This window comes from Papio anubis, chromosome 3, assembly GCF_008728515.1.
Source record: "Papio anubis isolate 15944 chromosome 3, Panubis1.0, whole genome shotgun sequence".
In the NCBI taxonomy this organism is placed as follows: Eukaryota; Metazoa; Chordata; class Mammalia; order Primates; family Cercopithecidae; genus Papio; species Papio anubis.
Genome location: NC_044978.1, coordinates 89,385,820 through 89,404,351, shown reverse-complemented (window position 1 = coordinate 89,404,351; position 18,532 = coordinate 89,385,820).

Below are 18,532 nucleotides of genomic sequence, written 5' to 3'. Positions count from 1 at the left end.
ACATTTTACATTAACATGAAATGTAACAGTCTTATAAGGAAATTACTATCATTATGTCCATTTTAAAGGTAAATAATAGGAAGCTTTTAGAGGTAAGACATTTGCCTATACTTCAGAGCTAATTATATTAACAGTGATTAGTTATCTTTTTAAAATTTTATTTTTAAAACTTTATTTTCTAAATTTTCTGCAATTAACATAGGTTAGTTTTATAATAAAAGAAATAATTTTCTTATCTACATGTTTTAATGACATTAAAACATTAAAATATTAATTTTCTAAATTTTTTAACTTTTATTAGATTCAAGGGATATAGATTACATGGGTATTTTGAGTGATGCTCAGATTTGGGGTACAATGACTTCATCATACAGGTAATATAGTAACCAATAATTTTTCAACCCTTCCCCCTTTCCCTCCCTCCTGCTCTAGTAGTCCCCAGTGTCTGTTGTTGCTATTTTTATGTTCATGAGTACCCAGTGTTTAGCTCCCACTTATAAGTGAGAGCATTCAGTATTTAGTTTTCTGTACCTGTGTTAATTTGCTTCAGAAAATAGCCTCTAGCTGCACCCATGTTATGGCAAAGCACATGATTTCATTCTTTTTTATGGCTGCATAATATTCTATGGTGTATATGTATCACACTTTATCCAATCCCCTCTTGACGGGCCTCTAGATTGATTCCATGTCTTTGCTATTGTGAATAGTGTTGCAATGAACATACGAAAGTGTCTTTTTGGTAGAACCACTTACTTTCTTTTGGATATATACCCAGTAATGGGATTGCTAGGTCGAATGGTAGTTCTGTTTTAAGTTTTTTGAGAAATATCTGAACTGCTTTCCACAGTGGCTAAACTAATTAACATTCCCAACAACAGTGAATAGGCATTCCTTTTCTTCACAGCCTCACCAGCATCTGTTATTTTTTGACTTTTTAATAACAGCCACTTTGACTTGTGTGAGATGGTATCTCAATGTGATTTTGCTTTCCTTGATGATTAGCGATGTTGAGCATTTTTTCATACGTTGGCTGCTTGTATGTCTTCTTTCGAGAAGTGTCTGGTTCATGTTCTTTGCCTACTTTTTAATGATTTTGTTGTTGTTTTTTGCTTGTTGAATTAAGTCCTTAAAGATTCTGTATCTTAGACTTTTGTCAGATGCATAGATTGTGAATGTTTTCTCCTATTCTGTAGGTTGTCTGTTTACTCTGTTAATAGTTTCTTTCGCTGTACAGAAGCCCTTCAGTTTATTTAGGTCCCACCTGTCAATTTTTGCTTTTCTTGCAATTGCTTTTGAAGACTTAGTCGTAAATTCTTTGGCAAGCCCAATTTCCAGAATGATATTGCCTAGGTTTTCTTCTAGGACTTTTATAGTTTGAGATCTTACATTTACATTTTTAATCTATCTTGAGTTAATTTTTGTATATGGTGAAAAGTAGAAGTCCAGTTTTCTTCTTCTGCCAATGACTAGCCAGCTATCCCAGTATCACTTACTGAATAGAGAGTCCTTTCTCCATTGCTTATTTTTGTAGACTTTGTTGAAGATGAGATGGCTGTAGTTGTGCAGATTTATTTCCGGGTTCTCTGTTAAGTTCCATTGTTCTGTTAAGTTCCATTGTTCTATGTATCTGTTTTTGTACCAGTACCATGCTGTTTTGATTACTATAGGCTTATAGTTCAAAGTCAGGTAATGTGATCCCTCCAGCTTTGTTCCATTTGCTTAGAGATGCTTTGGGTATTCAGGCTTTGTTTAGTTCCATATGAATTTTGCAATAGTCTTTTCTAATCTGTGAAAAGTAATGTTGGTAGTTTGGTAGGAATAGCATTTAATCTGTAGATTGCTTTGGGCAGTATGGCCATTTTAACAGTAAAATAATTGTTACAATTAATATTTATATTTTAATAAAATATTAACATTAACACTTTAATAAAATATACTTTCATAAAATATTACTTATACAATGTCAAAACACAGTAGACTAAAAGCCATATGTGGATAATTTTAATTATATTATTTTTGAATGAAGAGAGAATAGGAAATGGATGTCAATATTATAAATGAGTCTGTTTTCTCTTTATGCAATTTACATTTTTGAAATTTCTTACAATAACCTTGCAATATTTGCTGTCATTTTATAAATGAGTCTGCTTTCTCTTTAGGCACTTTATATTTTTGAAATTTCTTACAATAACCTTGCAATATTTGCTGTCGTTATTAAGCAATTTGCCAAAGTTTCCTACTATAGAGTAGCTGGCATTGGGATACTTTCATTTCAGGCCAAATCCCTGTAAAGTATCTGAGGTAACTGCAACTCTCATCTGACAATATCAAGCCTCTAAGAAAGAGATTTTAAAGGTTTTTTTTTTTTCTATAGCAAAATTAATTTTTATTTCAAGTCATCCTTTTGCAAGAGGAGAACACCTTGACCTCAAATTTCATTCTCATTTCTTCCCCAGATGACTTCTACCTTCACCCCTCCCTGCACCCACTTTCTAGGGATTAGCCACCACATTTTACTATGTCTCAAAATATCAGGGAAAAATTAATATGTGTTAGTTCTTCAGAAATATTATTTTTCCTCACATCAGTGGTATAGATACATTGATAACAGTCAAATCCCAAACCAAACTTACCTCGATTCACCCTTCTGAGTGATCAACACACTGGCTTTGCTTGGTAGTATTAAGTCATAATAATGCCACCCTCCTGTGACTTAAAGTCAGCCAGGTTGACATGATCTCTCTTTGATCGGGTTGAGGATTTATTGTCAAATGGAGATAGAATCCTCTTTACCTAGAAAGGGTGGTCACACCAGGTCATCCTGGAGGGAACTAAAAGAGTACATTGAGCCTAAGCTGGCAGCTGCTTTTGCCTATTAAGTAGTCTTTCTGCTCTAGAGCAGATGGTGTTGGCAATGCCACATAAGTCAGCCTGGAAAGACACAAACACATTTAGAAGTTGACTTTGACTTTCCATATTAAATTTCCTTTGAGTGTGTGTGTACATCTATCTATCTATCCACACACACACAGACACACAAATATAAACATATCACTAGCGTTTTTGTGATGTTTAGTTTGCAGGCTGGTCTGTCAATGTATTTTTAGTGCCTACTCAAACCAGTGCTGGCACACACTGAGCATTCAATACTTGTTTGTTGCATCAATGAATAAATAAACAGTAAATGAATTTACCTTTCCATAAAAGATGACTATTCACAGAAAATATGTCATAGCCATGAAATGAGTCAGATATATTTTATTTATAAAATGACACAGGGGGAGTCTAAAGGGAAAAGAGCGTAACCAGTTGCTTTACTCAGAGTTCCAGAGTTGGAGTGGAGAAATCTGCTGCAGTGATTCCTCTAGAGTAGGAAATTCTTAGGGTTATGCCATGCTGAGTGTGGAGAGAAGAGAGTTCATTGTTTTGTCTTTGGTGCACCAGGTTCATACCAGAGTAGCACTTCTGAGTGGAGGCATGCCAGGGCAATCAGTGCCACCACAGAGGATCAGTCAAGCTCGGTTCTTGTTCAGACTCAGGAAAACCTCAAAGAGATTCATTTCCTAGATATCCGGGAACAGCTAGAAGTACACATGTAGACACGTGGTAACTCTTCACGAGGCCTACTGAGTTTCTGGGATCTTCTGCCCCTGGTGTTGGAGTAAGCCAGGAATTCTATCCCAATAGAGATCTGGTAATAAAATTGGGAATTTGAAACTTGGTGTCTGGCAATGCTTTCTGTTTCCATTATCATAATCATAATCATTAACTTTGCAATTACATTTATCTGAACACCTATAGACCAGGCACTATGCCACATACTTTGTTTCTCATTGTTACAAGCTTTCGGGAAGATATTATTATCTCCATGTTACAAGGGAGAAAATGAACCCCAGAGAGGCAAAATAATGTTCTCAAAGCTTACTGGGAAAAGGCTTGCCTTCTCAGTTGAAAAATTCTTTGACTCCCAATTACTTAGAGTTGCAGTTTTAATCTAGATTTTAAAGTGCCCTAGGAGGAACCCTCAGGAGCCATCTCAAGGAAAGGATCATGTGGAAAGTTCAAGGTTTCCTCCATGCAGCACACATTTTGATGAAGCATCTTTGATTTCACCTATTTTCAATTCTAGTCAACCATGTAATATTTAATCTGAAGGGCTCTGCTTTGATATTTGAAAAAATTCAGAAAAAGAAGGAAAGGGAATGAAGGGGAAAGAAAGAAGAGAGATAAATGTTAAAAAGCATCAGCTTAAAGAAAAAATCCAAACTTTGAATTTTGACATTTCTGGATCTTCAGAAACTTTCCCCAAGACACCATTCCTTATGTAACTGCAATCCCTGTTCTTGAGCAGGCTTGATCCCATCAAACTGGACACACTGCTGTTTCTTAACTATTCCTCATGTCTATTTGCCTCCATGTCTCTTCATTGCTTCCCCAAGCTTATGCTGGTTTTTTTTTTTTTTTTTTTTTCTGCCGTTCATTTCCGGCTGCCTCGCAGCCTCCACCTCCTGAAGACTTCACTAGCTCCCCCTGATTGGAAGCTATTTAGCGTACTCTGAATGCACGTAACACTTTGTCTTAATAATTTTTTGAGACACTCAATAAGATAGCTATTGTGTCCAGAATTTATTCCTTCAGGTGGGTTCTTGGTCTCGCTGACTTCAAGAATGAAGCCGTGGACCCTCACGGTGAGTGTTATAGCTCTTAAAGATGGTGTGTCTGGAGTTTGTTCCTTCAGATGTTCAGATGTGTCCAAAGTTTCTTCCTTCTGGTGGGTTCGTGGTCTCGCTGACTTCAGGAATGAAGCTGCAGATCCTCACTGTGAGTGTTACAGCTCTTAAAGGTGGTACAGACCCAAAGAGTGAGCAGCCCCAAGATTTATTGTGAAGAGTGAAAGAACAAAGCTTCCACAGCATGGAAGGGGACCCAAGCCGGTTGCTGCTGCTGGCTTGGGTGGCCAGCTTTTATTCCCTCATTTGGCCTTGCCCACACCCTGCTGATTGGTCCATTTTACAGAGAGATAATTGGTCCATTTTACAGAGTGCTGATTGGTGTGTTTACAATCCTTTAGCTAGACACAGAGTGCTGATTGGTGCATTTTTACAGAGTGCTGATTGTTGCATTTACAATCCTTTAGCTAGACACAGAGCACTGATTGGTGCATTTACAGTCCTCTAGCTAGACAGAAAATTTCTCCAAGTCCCCACCCAACCCAGAAGCCCAGCTGGCTTCACCTCTCACTATCATAGCCTTGGGTAAGATGACTGAATAGAAACAGCTCTGGTCTGCAGCTCCCAGTGAGACCAAAGCAGAAGGTGGGTGATTTCTGCATTTCCAACTGAGGTACCTGGTTCATCTCATTAGGACTGGTTAGACAGTGAGTGCAGACCATGGAGGGCAACCAGAAGCAGTGGGGAGCTTTATCTCAGCAGGGAAGCACAAGGGGTCAAGGAACTCCCTCCCCTAGCCAAGGGAGGGAGGGACTGTGCCATAAAAGATGGAGCTATCTGGCCCAGATACTATGTGTTCTCATGGTCTTTGCAACCCACAGACCAGGAGATTCCCTCAGGTGCCTACACCACCAGGACCCTGGGAATCAAGCACAAAACTGGGCGGCCGTTTGGGCACACATTGAGCCAGCTGAAGGAGTTTTGTTGTTTTGTTTTTGATAACCCAGTGGTGCCTGGAATGCCAGCAAGAGAGAATCGTTCACTCCTATGGAAAGGGGGTTGAAGCCAGGGAGCTAAGTAGTCTAGTTCAGTGAATCCCACCCCCATGGAACCCAGCAAGCTAAGATCCACTGGCTTGAAATTCTCACTGCCAGCACGGCAGCCTGAAGTCAACCTGGAATATTTGAGCTTGGTGAGGGGAGGGGTGTCCATCATTACTGAGGCTTGAGTAGGCAGTTTTCCCCTCACAGTGTAAACAAAGCTGCCAGGAAGTTCGGACTGGGCAGAGCCCACCTCAGTGTGCCAAGCTGCTGTAGCCAGGCTGCCTCTCTAGATTCCTCCTCTCTGGGCAGGGCATTTCTGAAGGAAAGGTAGCAGGTCCAGTCAAGGGCTTATAGATAAAATTCTCATCTCCCTGGGACAGAGCACCTGGGGGAAGGGGTGGCTGTGGGCACAGCTTCAGCAGACTTAAACATTCCTGCCTGCCAGCTCTGAAGAGAGCAGAGGATCTCCCAGCACAGTGCTGGAGCTCTACTAAGGGAAATACTGCCTCCTCAAGTGGTTCCCTGATCTCTGTGCCTCCTAACTGGGAGACACCTCCCATCAGGAGTTGAAAGACACCTCATACAGGAGAGTTCCAGCTGGCATCTTGTGGGTGCCCCTCTGGGATGAAGCTTCCAGAGGAAGGAACAGGCAGCAACCTTTGCTGTTCTGCAGCCTCCGCTGGTGATACCCAGGCAAACAGGGTCTGGAGTGGAACCCCAGCAAACTCCAGCAGACCTGCAGCAGAGGGGCCTCACTGTTAGAAGGAAAACTAAAACAGAAAGCAATAGCATCAACATCGACAAAAACGACAACCACACAAAAACTCCATCCGAAGGTCACCAACAGCAAATACCAAAGATAGATAAATCCACGAAAATGAGCAAAAAACAGTGCAAAAAAGCAGAAAATTCCAAAAACCAGAATGCCTCTTCTCCTTCAAAGGATCACAACTCTTGCCAGCAAGGGAACAAGACTGGATGGAGAATGAGTTTGACGAATTGACAGAAGTAGGCTTCAGAAGGTGGGTAATAACAAACTCCTCCGAGCTAAAGGAGCATGTTCATGTTCTAACCCAGTGCAAGGAAGCTAAGAACCTTGATAAAAGGTTAGAGGAATTGCTAACTAGTATAACCAGTTTAGAGAAGAACATAAATGACCTGATGGAGCTGAAAAACACAGCACGAGAGCTTCATGAAGCACACACAAGTATCAATAGCAAAATCGATTCAAGTGGAAGAAAGGATATCGGAGATTGAAGATCAACTTAATGAAATAAAGCATGAAAATGCAAGATTCAAGGAAAAAATATGAAAAGGAATGAACAAAGCCTCCAAGAAATATGGAACTATGGGAAAAGACCAAACCTCTGTTTGATTGGTGTACCTGAAAGTGACGGGGAGAATGGAACTAAGTTGGAAAATAATCTTCAGGATATTACACTGGAGAGCTTCCCCAACCTAGCAAGACAGGCCAACATTCAAATTCAGGAAATGCAGAGAACACAACAAAGATACTCCTCAAGAATAGTAACCCCAAGACACATAATTGTCAGATTCACCAAGGTAGAAATGAAGAAAAAAATGTTAAGGGCAGCCTGAGAGAAAGGTCGGGTTACCCACAAAAGGAAGCCCATCAGACTAACAGCAGATCTCTCTGCAGAAACCCTACAAGCCAGAAGAGAAGAATTTAACATACTTAAAAAGAAGAATTTTCAACCCAGAATTTCATATTCAGAAGCTTCATAAGTTAAGAAGAAATAAAATCCTTTAAAGGCAAGCACATGCTGAGGGATTATGTCACCACCAGGCTTGTCTTATAAGAGCTCCCAAAGGAAGCACCAAATATGGAAAGGAAAAATCAGTACCAGCCATGGCAAAAACAACCCAAAATGTAAAGACTATCAATGCTATGAAGAAACTGTATCAACTAATGGACAAAATAACCAGCTAGCATCATAAAGACAGGATCAAATTCACACAGAGCAATATTAACCTTAAATGTAAACAAGCTAAATGCCCCAATTAAAGGCACAGACTGGAAAATTGGATAAATTGTCAAGACCCATTGGTGTGCTGTATTCAGGAGATGCATCTCATGTGCAAGGACACACACAGGCTCAAAATAAAGGCATGGAGAAGGATTTACCAAGCAAATGGAAAGCAAAGAAAAGCAGGGGTTGCAATCCTAGTCTTTGACAAAAAAGACTTTAAACCAACAAAGATCAAAGAAGACAAAGAAGGACATTACATAATGGCAAAGGGAACAATGCAACAAGAAGAGTTAACTATCCTAAATATATGTTCACCCAATACAGGAGCACCCAGATTCATAAAGAAAGATCTTAGAGACCTACAAAGAGACTTAGACTCCCACACAAAAATAGTGGGAGACCCCACTGTCAATATTAGACAGATCAATGAGACAGAAAATTAACAAGAATATTCAGGACTTGAACTCAGCTCTGGACCAAGCAGACCTAATAGACATCTACAGAACTCTCCACCCTAAATCAACAGAATATACATTATTTTCGGCACCACATAGCACTTATTCTAAAATTGACCACATAATTGGAAGTAAAACACTCCTCAGCAAATGCAAAAGAATGGAATCATAACAAACAGTCTCTCCGACCAAAGTGCAATCAAATTAGAACTCAAGATTAAGAAACTCACTCAAAATTTCACAACTACATGGAAACTGAACAACTTGCTCCCTGTATGACTACTGGGTAAATAATGAAATTAAGGCAGAAATAAATAAGTTATTTGAACCCAATGAGAACAAAGACACAATGTACTAGAATCTCTGGAACACAGCTAAAGCAGTGTCTAGAGGGAAATTTATAGCACTTAATACCCACGGGAGAAAGCAGGAAAGATCTAAAATCGACCTCCTAACATCACAATTAAAAGAACTGGAGAAGCAAGAGCAAACACATTCAACAGCTAGCAGATGACAAGAAATAACTGGGATCAGAGCAGAACTTAAGGAGACAGAGACACAAAAACACCCTTCAAAAAATCAATGAATCCAGGAGCTCATTTTTTGAAAACATTAACAAAATCAACTGCTAGTCAGACTAATAAAGAAGAAAAGAGAGAAGAATCAAATAAATAAAATAAAAAATGATAAAGGGGAAATCACCACTGATCCCACAGAAATGCTAACTACCATAAGAGGATACTATAAACACCTCTACACAAATAAACTAGAAAATCTAGAAGAAATGGATAAATTCCTGGACACATCCACCCTCCCAAGGCTAAACTTGGAAGAAGTCAAATCCCTGAATAGACCAATAACAAGTTCTGAAATTGAGGCAGTAATTAATAGCCTACCAACCAAAAAAAGTCCAGGACCATACAGATTCACAGCCAAATTCTACCAGAGGTACAAAGAGGAGCTGGTACCATTCTTTCTGAAACTATTCCAAATAATAGAAAAAGAGGAACTCCTCCCTAACTCATTTAATGAGACCAGACATCATCCTGATACCAAAACCTGGCAGGAGACAGAGAATCTGGGTGCTCCTGTATTGGGTGAACATATATTTAGGATAGTTAGCTCTTCTTGTTGCATTGTTTCCTTTGCCATTCGGTAATGCCCTCCTTTGTCTTTTTTGATCTTTGTTGGTTTCAGAAAATTTCAGAAAAATTTTCTTTGTCTGAAAAGAAAATTTCAGGCCAATATCCCTGATCAACATAATGCGAAAATCCTCAATAAAATATTGGCAAACCGAATCCAGTAGTACATCAAAAAGCTTATCCACCACAATCAAGTCAGCTTCATCCCTGGGATGTAAGGCTGATTCAACATAAGAAAATCAATAAAGGTAATCCATCACATAAACAGAACCAATGACAAAAACCACATGATTATCTCAATAGATGCAGAAAAGGCCTTCGATAAAATTCAACACCCCTTCCTGCTAAAAACTCTCAATAAACTAGGTACTGATGGAACATATCTCAAAATAATAAGAGTTATTTACAACAAACCCACAGCCAATAACATACGGAATGGGCAAAAGCTGGAAGCATTCCTTTTGAAAACCGGCACAAGATAGAGATGCCCTATCTCACCACTCCTATTCAACACAGTATTGGAAGTGATGACCAGGGCAATCAGGAAAGAGAAAGAAATAAAGGGTATTCAAATAGAAAGAGAGGAAGTCAAATTATCTCTGTTTGCAGATGACATGATTGTATATTTAGAAAACCCCATTGTCTCAGCCCAAAAACTCCTTAAGCTGATAAGCAACTTCAGCAAATTCTCAGGATAGAAAATCAATGTGCAAAAATCACAAGCATTCCTATACACCAATAATAGACAAACGGAGAGCCAAATCATGAGTGAACTCCCATTCACAATTGCTACAAAGAGAATAAAATACCTAGGAATGCAACTTACAAGGGATGTGAAGGACCTCTTCAAGGAGAACTACAAACCACTGCTCAAGGAAATAAGAGAGGATACAAACAAATGGAAAAACATTCCATGCTCACGGATGGAAGAATCAATATCATGAAAATGGTCATACTGCCCAAAGTAATTCATAGATTCAGTGCTACCCCCATCAAGCTACCACTGACTTTCTTCACAGAATTAGAAAAAAACTACTTTAAATTTCATATGGAACCAAAAAAGAGCCCGTACAGCCAAGAAAATCCTAAGCAAAAAGAACAAACCTGGAGGCATCACACCACCTAGCTTCAAACTATACTACAAAGCCACAGTAACCAAAACAGCATGGTACTGATACCAAAACAGATATATAGATCAATGGCACAGAACAGTCTTCAGAAATAACACCACGTATCTACAACCATTTTATCTTTGACAAACCTGACAAAAACAAGAAATGGGGAAAGGATTCCCTATTTAATAAATGGTGTTGGGAAAACTGGCTAGCCATATACAGAAAACTGAAACTGGACCCCTTTCTTACACCTTATACAAAAATTAACTTAAGATGAATTAAAGATTTAAATGTAATACCTAACACCATAAAAACCCTAGAAGAAAACCTAGGCAAAACCATTCAGGACATAGGCATGAGCAAGGACTTCATGACTAAAACATCAAAAGCAATGGCAACAAAGCCAAAATTGACAAATGGGATCTAATTAAACTGAAGAGCTTCTGCACAGCAAAAGAAACCATCATCAGAGTGAACAGGCAACCTACAGAATGGGAGGAAATTTTTGCAATATATCCATCTGACAAAGGGCTAATATCCAGAATCTACAAGGAACTTAAACAAATTTACAAGAAAAAAACAAAAAGTCCCATCAAAAAGTGGGCAAAGGATACGAACAGGCACTTCTCAAAAGAAGTCATTTGTACAGCCAGCAAACACGAAAAAAAGCTCATCATCACTGATCATTAGAAAAATGTGAATCAAAACCACAATGAGATACCATCTCATGTCAGTTAGAATGGCGATTATTAAAAAGTCGGGAAACAACAGATGGTGGAGAAGATATGGAGAAATAGGAATGCTTTTAAACTGTTGGTAGGAGTGCAAATTAGTTCAACCACTGTAGAAGGCAGTGTTGTGATTCCTCGAGGATCTAGCACCAGAAATACCATTTGACCCAGCAATCCCATTACTGGGTATATACCCAAAGGATTATAAATCATTCTTCTATAAAGACACAGGCACACATATATTTGTTGCAGCACTATTCACAATAGCAAAGACTTGGAACTAACCCATATGCCCATCAGTGATAGACTGGATAAAGAAAAGGGGGTGCATATACACCATGGAATACTATGCAGCCATAAAAAAGGATGAGTTCATGTCCTTTGTAGGGACATGGATGAAGCTGGAAACCATCATTCTTAGCAGACTAACACAGGAACAGAAAACCAAATGCCACATGTTCTCATTCATAAGTGGGAGTTGAAGAATGAGAACATATGGACACAGGGAGGGGAACATCACACACTAGAGCATGTTTGGGGGTAAGGGGCAAGGGGCGGGATAGCATTAGCAGAAATATCTAATGTAGATGACGGGTTGATGGGTGCAGCAAACCACCATGCATGTGGTGCAGCACATGTATACCTATGTGACAAACCTGCACATTCTGCACATGTATCCTAGAACTTAAATTATATTAAAAAAGAGATGGCTATAATGAAAAACAAAAACACAACAAAAATGTAATAATTCATATGAAACTGAGTTTATACTCCAATCAACTACACTTTGGACTTTGTATAAAATATATCTTATTTCCACAAACAAAGATATTAACCGGAATAATCAACACTTAGTTTCCCTGTTCAGGTTATTTATTAACCATCATTGCAAAGACTGAAAAACCAGGATGATTTCCTAGTTTTGTCTAATTAATTTTAATTGTGTATATAAATATATGTTCATATGATAAATATTATATACCAAAATTAGCATGAGACAGATCTAATCAAGAACCAGTTCAATAATTGGACAAATTCGATGAAAAAGACAAATTCCTCCCCACAAAACCAAATATTATCAAAATCAACAGAAGTAGAAATCAAAAATCTTAATAACTCTTCATTTAATAAAGAAATTGAATTGCTTATTAGAAATCTTCCCCCACACACAAAATCATGACTCAAATGGGCTCATTGATGAGTTCTCTTAAATCTTTAAACAAACAATAATACCAGTATTACACAAGTTTTTCTAGAAAATAGAGAATTATACGACAAATTTTCCAGCTTTCCAACTCACTTTTTGAGGATACCATACCTAGGTTCCAAAACTTGAGAAAATTACTGCAAACAAAGAAAATTACAGACCAATGCTTCTCAAGAATATTGGTGCAAAAATCCTAAATATATTTTCAACCGAAAACAGCAATACATAAAAAGCATAATACACTCTAAGTAAAATGTAACTTTAGTTTAACATTCAAAAATCAAGAATGCAATTCACAATATTAACAAAACACAGGAGAAAAATCATATGATCATCTCCATACACACAGTAAAAACATTACATAATATCCAATATCCATTCATGACCAAAAAATGAACAAACCCAGTAAACCAGGACTAGAATTAATCTTTCTCAATTTGATAAAAAGGCATATATAACAAGAACACCCACAGCCAACATTTTACTTAATAGCAAAAGTCTGAGTATTTTCCTTCTAAGATTAAAAACAACACGAGAATGTCCATTTATACCACTTCCCTTCAACATGTCTTTGGGGTCCCAGTCTATGCAAAAAGGCAGTGGTACTCGAGGGGATGATTTTGCCCTGCAAGAGATATTTTGCAATGCCAGGAGACATTTTTGGTTTTCACAACTCTGGGGAAAAGGAGATGTTACTGTTACCTAACGGGTAGAGGTCAGAGATGCTGTTAAGTATTCTATGATGCACAGGACAGGTTCAAAATGTCAACAGTGCTAGGGTTGAAAAATCCCCCAATAAGGCAAGGAAAGGAAATAAAATAATATATAAATTAGAAAGAAAAAAATGAAAATCATATTTATCTTCCAGATGACATGATTTTTCATCTAGAAATTATGAAGAAATCTACTTTTATTTATATTTATTTATGTATTTATTTATTTTTGAAACAGGGTCTTGCCCTGTCACCCAGGCTGGAGTGCAGTGGCATGATCTTGGCTCACTACAACCTCCACTTATCGGGTTTGAGCAATTCTCCTGCCTCAGCTTTCCAAGTAGCTGGGATTACAGGCGCATGCCACCACACTCGGCTAATTTTTGTATTCGTACTAGAGACGGGGTTCACTACCTTGGCCAGGCTGGCCTCAAACTCCTGACCTCAAGTGATCTGCCCTCCTTGGCCTCCCAAAATGCTGCGATTACAGATGTGAGCCACCATGCCTGGCCAGAAATCTATTTTTAAAAACTACAGTACTAGAACTAGTGAGTGAATTTGTAAAGGTCATAGGAAATAAGATCAATATACCAAAAAATTAACTTTATTTTTATGTACTTCCCCAAAACAATTGGAAAATATTTTTAAATTATAGCAACAAACACACAAAATATTTCAGAATAAATTTAATGAAAGATATAAAAGATCTCTATACTTAAAACTATAAATATTCCCGAAATGAATTTTAAAAATCTAAATGAATGGAGAGATATAGAATGTTCATGGATCAAAAAACACAATACTGTTAAGATGTCTATTCTTCCCAAATTGATCTATAGGTTAAACCCAGTCACAATCAAAACACTGAAGCATTTTTATAGAAAATTACAGTATGATTCTACAAAAAGTTGGAGCACTTACATTTTATTTCAAGACTTATGATAAAGCTACAGTAATTAAAATAATTTAGAATTATCATTAATATAGGCAAAAAATGGATGGGAAAGATTTGAGAGATGGGAAATAAATCCTTACATACAGAGTCAGTTGATTTTCTATAAAGGTTTCAAGACAATTCAACAGGTGAAGAAAAATTGTTTAAACGAATGGAGCTGGAAAAACTAGAATAAATACATGGAAAAAAAATAAACCTCAACTTCAACCACATATTATACATAAAACTCAATTCAAGATGGGTCACACACCTAAATGTAAAGGCAAAAATTATAAAGCTTCTAGGAAAAACATAAGAGAGAACATCTTTGGAACCTTGAGAGGCAAAGATTTCTTAGAGGTGACACAAAAGGTACTAATTATATATGAAAAATAGAAAAAATTGATTTCATTAAAATTTAAAACTTCTATTCCTCAAGACACTATTAAAATGAAAAGGCAAACCATATACGGGAAAAATATTTACATACCCATAGCTAACAAAGAACTTGTACCCAGAATAGAAATACTTAAAAAGAAAAGGCAACCCAATTTAAAAGTGGGCACAAGATTTGAACGACAATTTACACCCAGAAAGGAGCCTTAATCCACAGGGAAAATTAGCACACACAAAAATGACTGTTTGCATTCCTAATCTCTATTGCCTTCTGCAGGTTAAGTATCTCTTACCCAAAATGCTTAGAACCAGAAGAGTTTCAGATTTTAATTTTTTTTCAGATTATAATATTTGCTTTACACATCCTAGTTGTGCACCCCAAATCAGGAAATCTAAAATTCAAAATGCTCCAATGAGTATTTCCTTGGAGCATCATGTTAGCACTCAAAAAGTTTCAGATTTTGGAGCATTTCAGATTTTGGATTTGTGATGCGCAACCTGTACCACTAAGAAGTCTCACAATTTCACTATCAAAGAAAGATGAGTGATATTCTTTACATTATGAATGCAATCTAAGACATGAATCCTCTAAGCTTGGGTGGTTTTGTTTGAAGAGGTGAGAAAGACAAATTTTAAAATTACATTCTTACTGCAGGAGCCTTGAACATGGCAGATTAAGCACAAATATTTATTTCCTCCCCCAATCCGTGTTAAAACAACAATAAAAGAATAAAAATATTCTAAACCCACAATTTAAAAAGAGAATAGATTACAGGAAATGAGGTATGTCAATAAACTTTTGGAAGATGAGATGTTGGCTAGGCGTAGTAAAGAAAGCTGAAATGTAAGCATCTAAGATGCAAAGGAAGATGCTCACAAATAGCAAGCCATTTCATCCAGCAGCACCAAGGAGAGTCCCAAGCATTGGATGCACCAGTTACTGTGGAAGTTGGTGGTGAGAAATATAGTGAGAAGTGATAAAAGTATGTGTGAAGAGCATGTAGATTCCCAGGTAGCCTCCCCACACCTCCTCATAGCTAAGTGACTGCCTCTGCTCCAATCTAGCAAGGACAGGAAGGTGTATTCTCTAGAGAATCCAGGCAGTCTTTAAGGCTAATGACAAAATTCTGTGTTAAGCTTTTAAGCAAATTTAGAATTTAGAAAACTTGCATCTGCACAGTAAAGAAACAGTTTCCCAATACATAAAGACTTTTCTGATTAGTGGCTTTATTAAGAATGTGTTTATTTGATATTATACAATAAAAAGGGTCAAATTTGGAAGATCTGCGTATCTCAGTGAAGCAATATTTTCCAAATGAGCAATATGCCATGCAGAGAGCAACACACACATGTACACTTACATATGTATGAATATATTTATTTTTATGACCTCCACCTATTGAAAAGTTTGGGGTTTATATTAGCTTTCCCCGTTTTCTGTAATTGTAACTTTTTTCTCCAACTTTGTGAAATCTGGCTCCCATTATTCTCAGTCTGCTTACATATTTGGTCAGTCCTCATATGAAAGCAATCTACTGACCTTGCTGGGCTGCTACAGAACTGGGTGTTTCTTTCTCATAAAAGCACCCAACACCTCTGTGAGATGCTGCTGCCTTTGTTAAGATGTGTCTTCTTTGCTTAGGCCCCTGGTCCCTATAGTTTTTGGGTAGCATTATTATGGAAGGACAGAAAGGAGGGAGGGGAAAAGAAAGTGTCCTTATATTTAATGTAGTTGAATTCATTAGTATTTTCCTTCATGGTTTGGATTACTTTTGTCTAAAAAAATCTTCTCTATTCCAATTTTTAAAGATATCCTACTATATTTTCTTCTAAAGGTTTATATTTTTGTCTTCCTCACATAAATCTTTAATCTACTTAGGACTGATTTTTGTTTGTGGTAGGTGGTAGGGATCCAATAATAATAATTTTGTAATGTGGATAACATTTGTTCTATTACCATTTATGGAGGTATATTTCTTTATTATAAAATATACTTTTAAAAATAGTAAAGTGAAAGTAATCTACTTTAGTTTGAAGAAGAACAGAAGAAGAAAGAACTTAAACCCTATTATATCATGTCTGAGCTTCAGTAGATCATGTTGACTACTGTTCTGCTGAGGCTAAGACATGACGTAGAGTTGCATCTTCTAATACAGTTTGCTTCACGCCATAACATTTCCTGAGAAGAAAATTCAAATGTTAAACCAAGATAGGCAATTGTATTTCTGATAGAATTAAAGAATTATCTTGCTTGTGTTACCAAGAAGCTAAAATATATTAAAGCAAAAATTGGAGAACTACTCATGTAATTTTTCAGTAGAAGGCTTACAGTCATCATTCACATGTTATACATTTCCTCTGATTAATATTTCCCCTGATTAATCTTATGCCTACACAAATACTCATGGCCTCCCTTTGACATAAATACTTGTCACAGCTGATACTGATGAACACAGAGTCATCTCTGACTAGCCAACTGGCTATGTTGACTCATCAGAATATAGATTCTCTAATCTTTTCTTAATAAGATAACATAGCAAATACAGAATGTACTTTAATTATAATAATTGCAAAAACCTAAGAACCTATAGAAATAAATTTTTTTAGTAAAAAATACATAAATCTGAAAAGTTTACACAATGCTTGTGAGTGAATTAAATTCCTATACACGTAGTGAAGTTTAATGTTTGAATGAAACCAGCATTGTGTGCCAAAAATCTAATGTAAAGATTAGGTCTAGGCTAGGAGCAGTGGCTCACACCTATAATCCCAGCACTTTGAGAGGCCAAGGTGGGTGAATCACTTGAGGTCAGGAGTTTATAACCAGCCTGGCCAACATGGTGAAATTCTATCTCTACTAAAAATACAAAAATTAGCTGGGCGTGGTGGTGCACACCTGTAATCTCAGCTACCTGAGAGGCTGAGGCAGGAGAATTGTTTGAACACGGGAGGTGGAGGTTGCAGTGAGCCGAGATTGTGCCACTGCACTCCATCCAGCCTGGGTGACAGAGCGAACCTCTGTTGAAAAAAAAAAAAAAAAAAAAAGAAGTTTAGGTCTATTCTAAAATAACTTCTTACTTTTCCTGAATCATTGTATGATGATTTCAATTGTTTACATTCTTTGAGCTGCAGTTTACATGTAGTACATTATTTTAAAAACATCTTATTGAGGCATACTAGTGTGTCTTGTGGACCAGGAATACCACCTTCAAAATAGAGACTATGGGCTCTTTCTGATATTAAGCTTAAGGAGTAATTGATACTTTGAATTTCTCAGTAACTAGCTCTTCTTTTCCTTTGATGGAAACCGTATCTGTTGTGCTTATAGTCAGTGTAAAATAGTTTTGCTGTTGCTAAATAATGGGGGTATAGGATACTAGAAAATGACATTTCAGACTTTCTTCAGGGGTGAGTCACCTAGCACAACCTGGGGCAATGAGTAGAGCTGCTGACATAAGTTTGGTTACTCATTGAGAATCTCCTTGTTCTGAAAATGAGCTAAGATTTAAAGGCATCTTTCAGAGAGGAAATAGGAACTTAGGGAACCCATATGGGAGTGGACAATTTCAAAATGAAGAGACAGACATTCTGTTTCCCATAGTCAGAAGTAACTAATAGATATTTGAAATAAGAATAGATGGAATCTGTCATCAAAGACAGATAAATAATGATAAGATTTGGCCCTGATGCCAATTTGGAATAGTAGATGAGGAAGCTGAGCTTATTTTGAGGGTGAAATGAATCTTAGTATCTCACTAGCTAGTAAACATGTAGTATCAAGTAAATTATACAAGCTGAAGTGAAATGAATGAGGGCATAACGCTGAATATTTTGGGCCCCAATGTCATACAGCCCACCATGAATGAAGTCAGTGAGATGGTGATGGCTCAAGACAGAAAGCTTCAGAACACATTGAGAAATGACTTTCTTCCTGAGGGACAGTGAGTAGGGCAGAAATGAGGACACAGTGACTGAGCACCCTGGGACTCTGAGACACGACCTTGGGATCCAGACCTGGAAATGATGTTCAGAATAAATTCTGGATGAGACCGTTACCATAATTTTAACAGCATGAATCCACATCTATTTAATCTAGTAAACGTAGACAGGGTGCGAACAAGAAGGAACTAAGGTG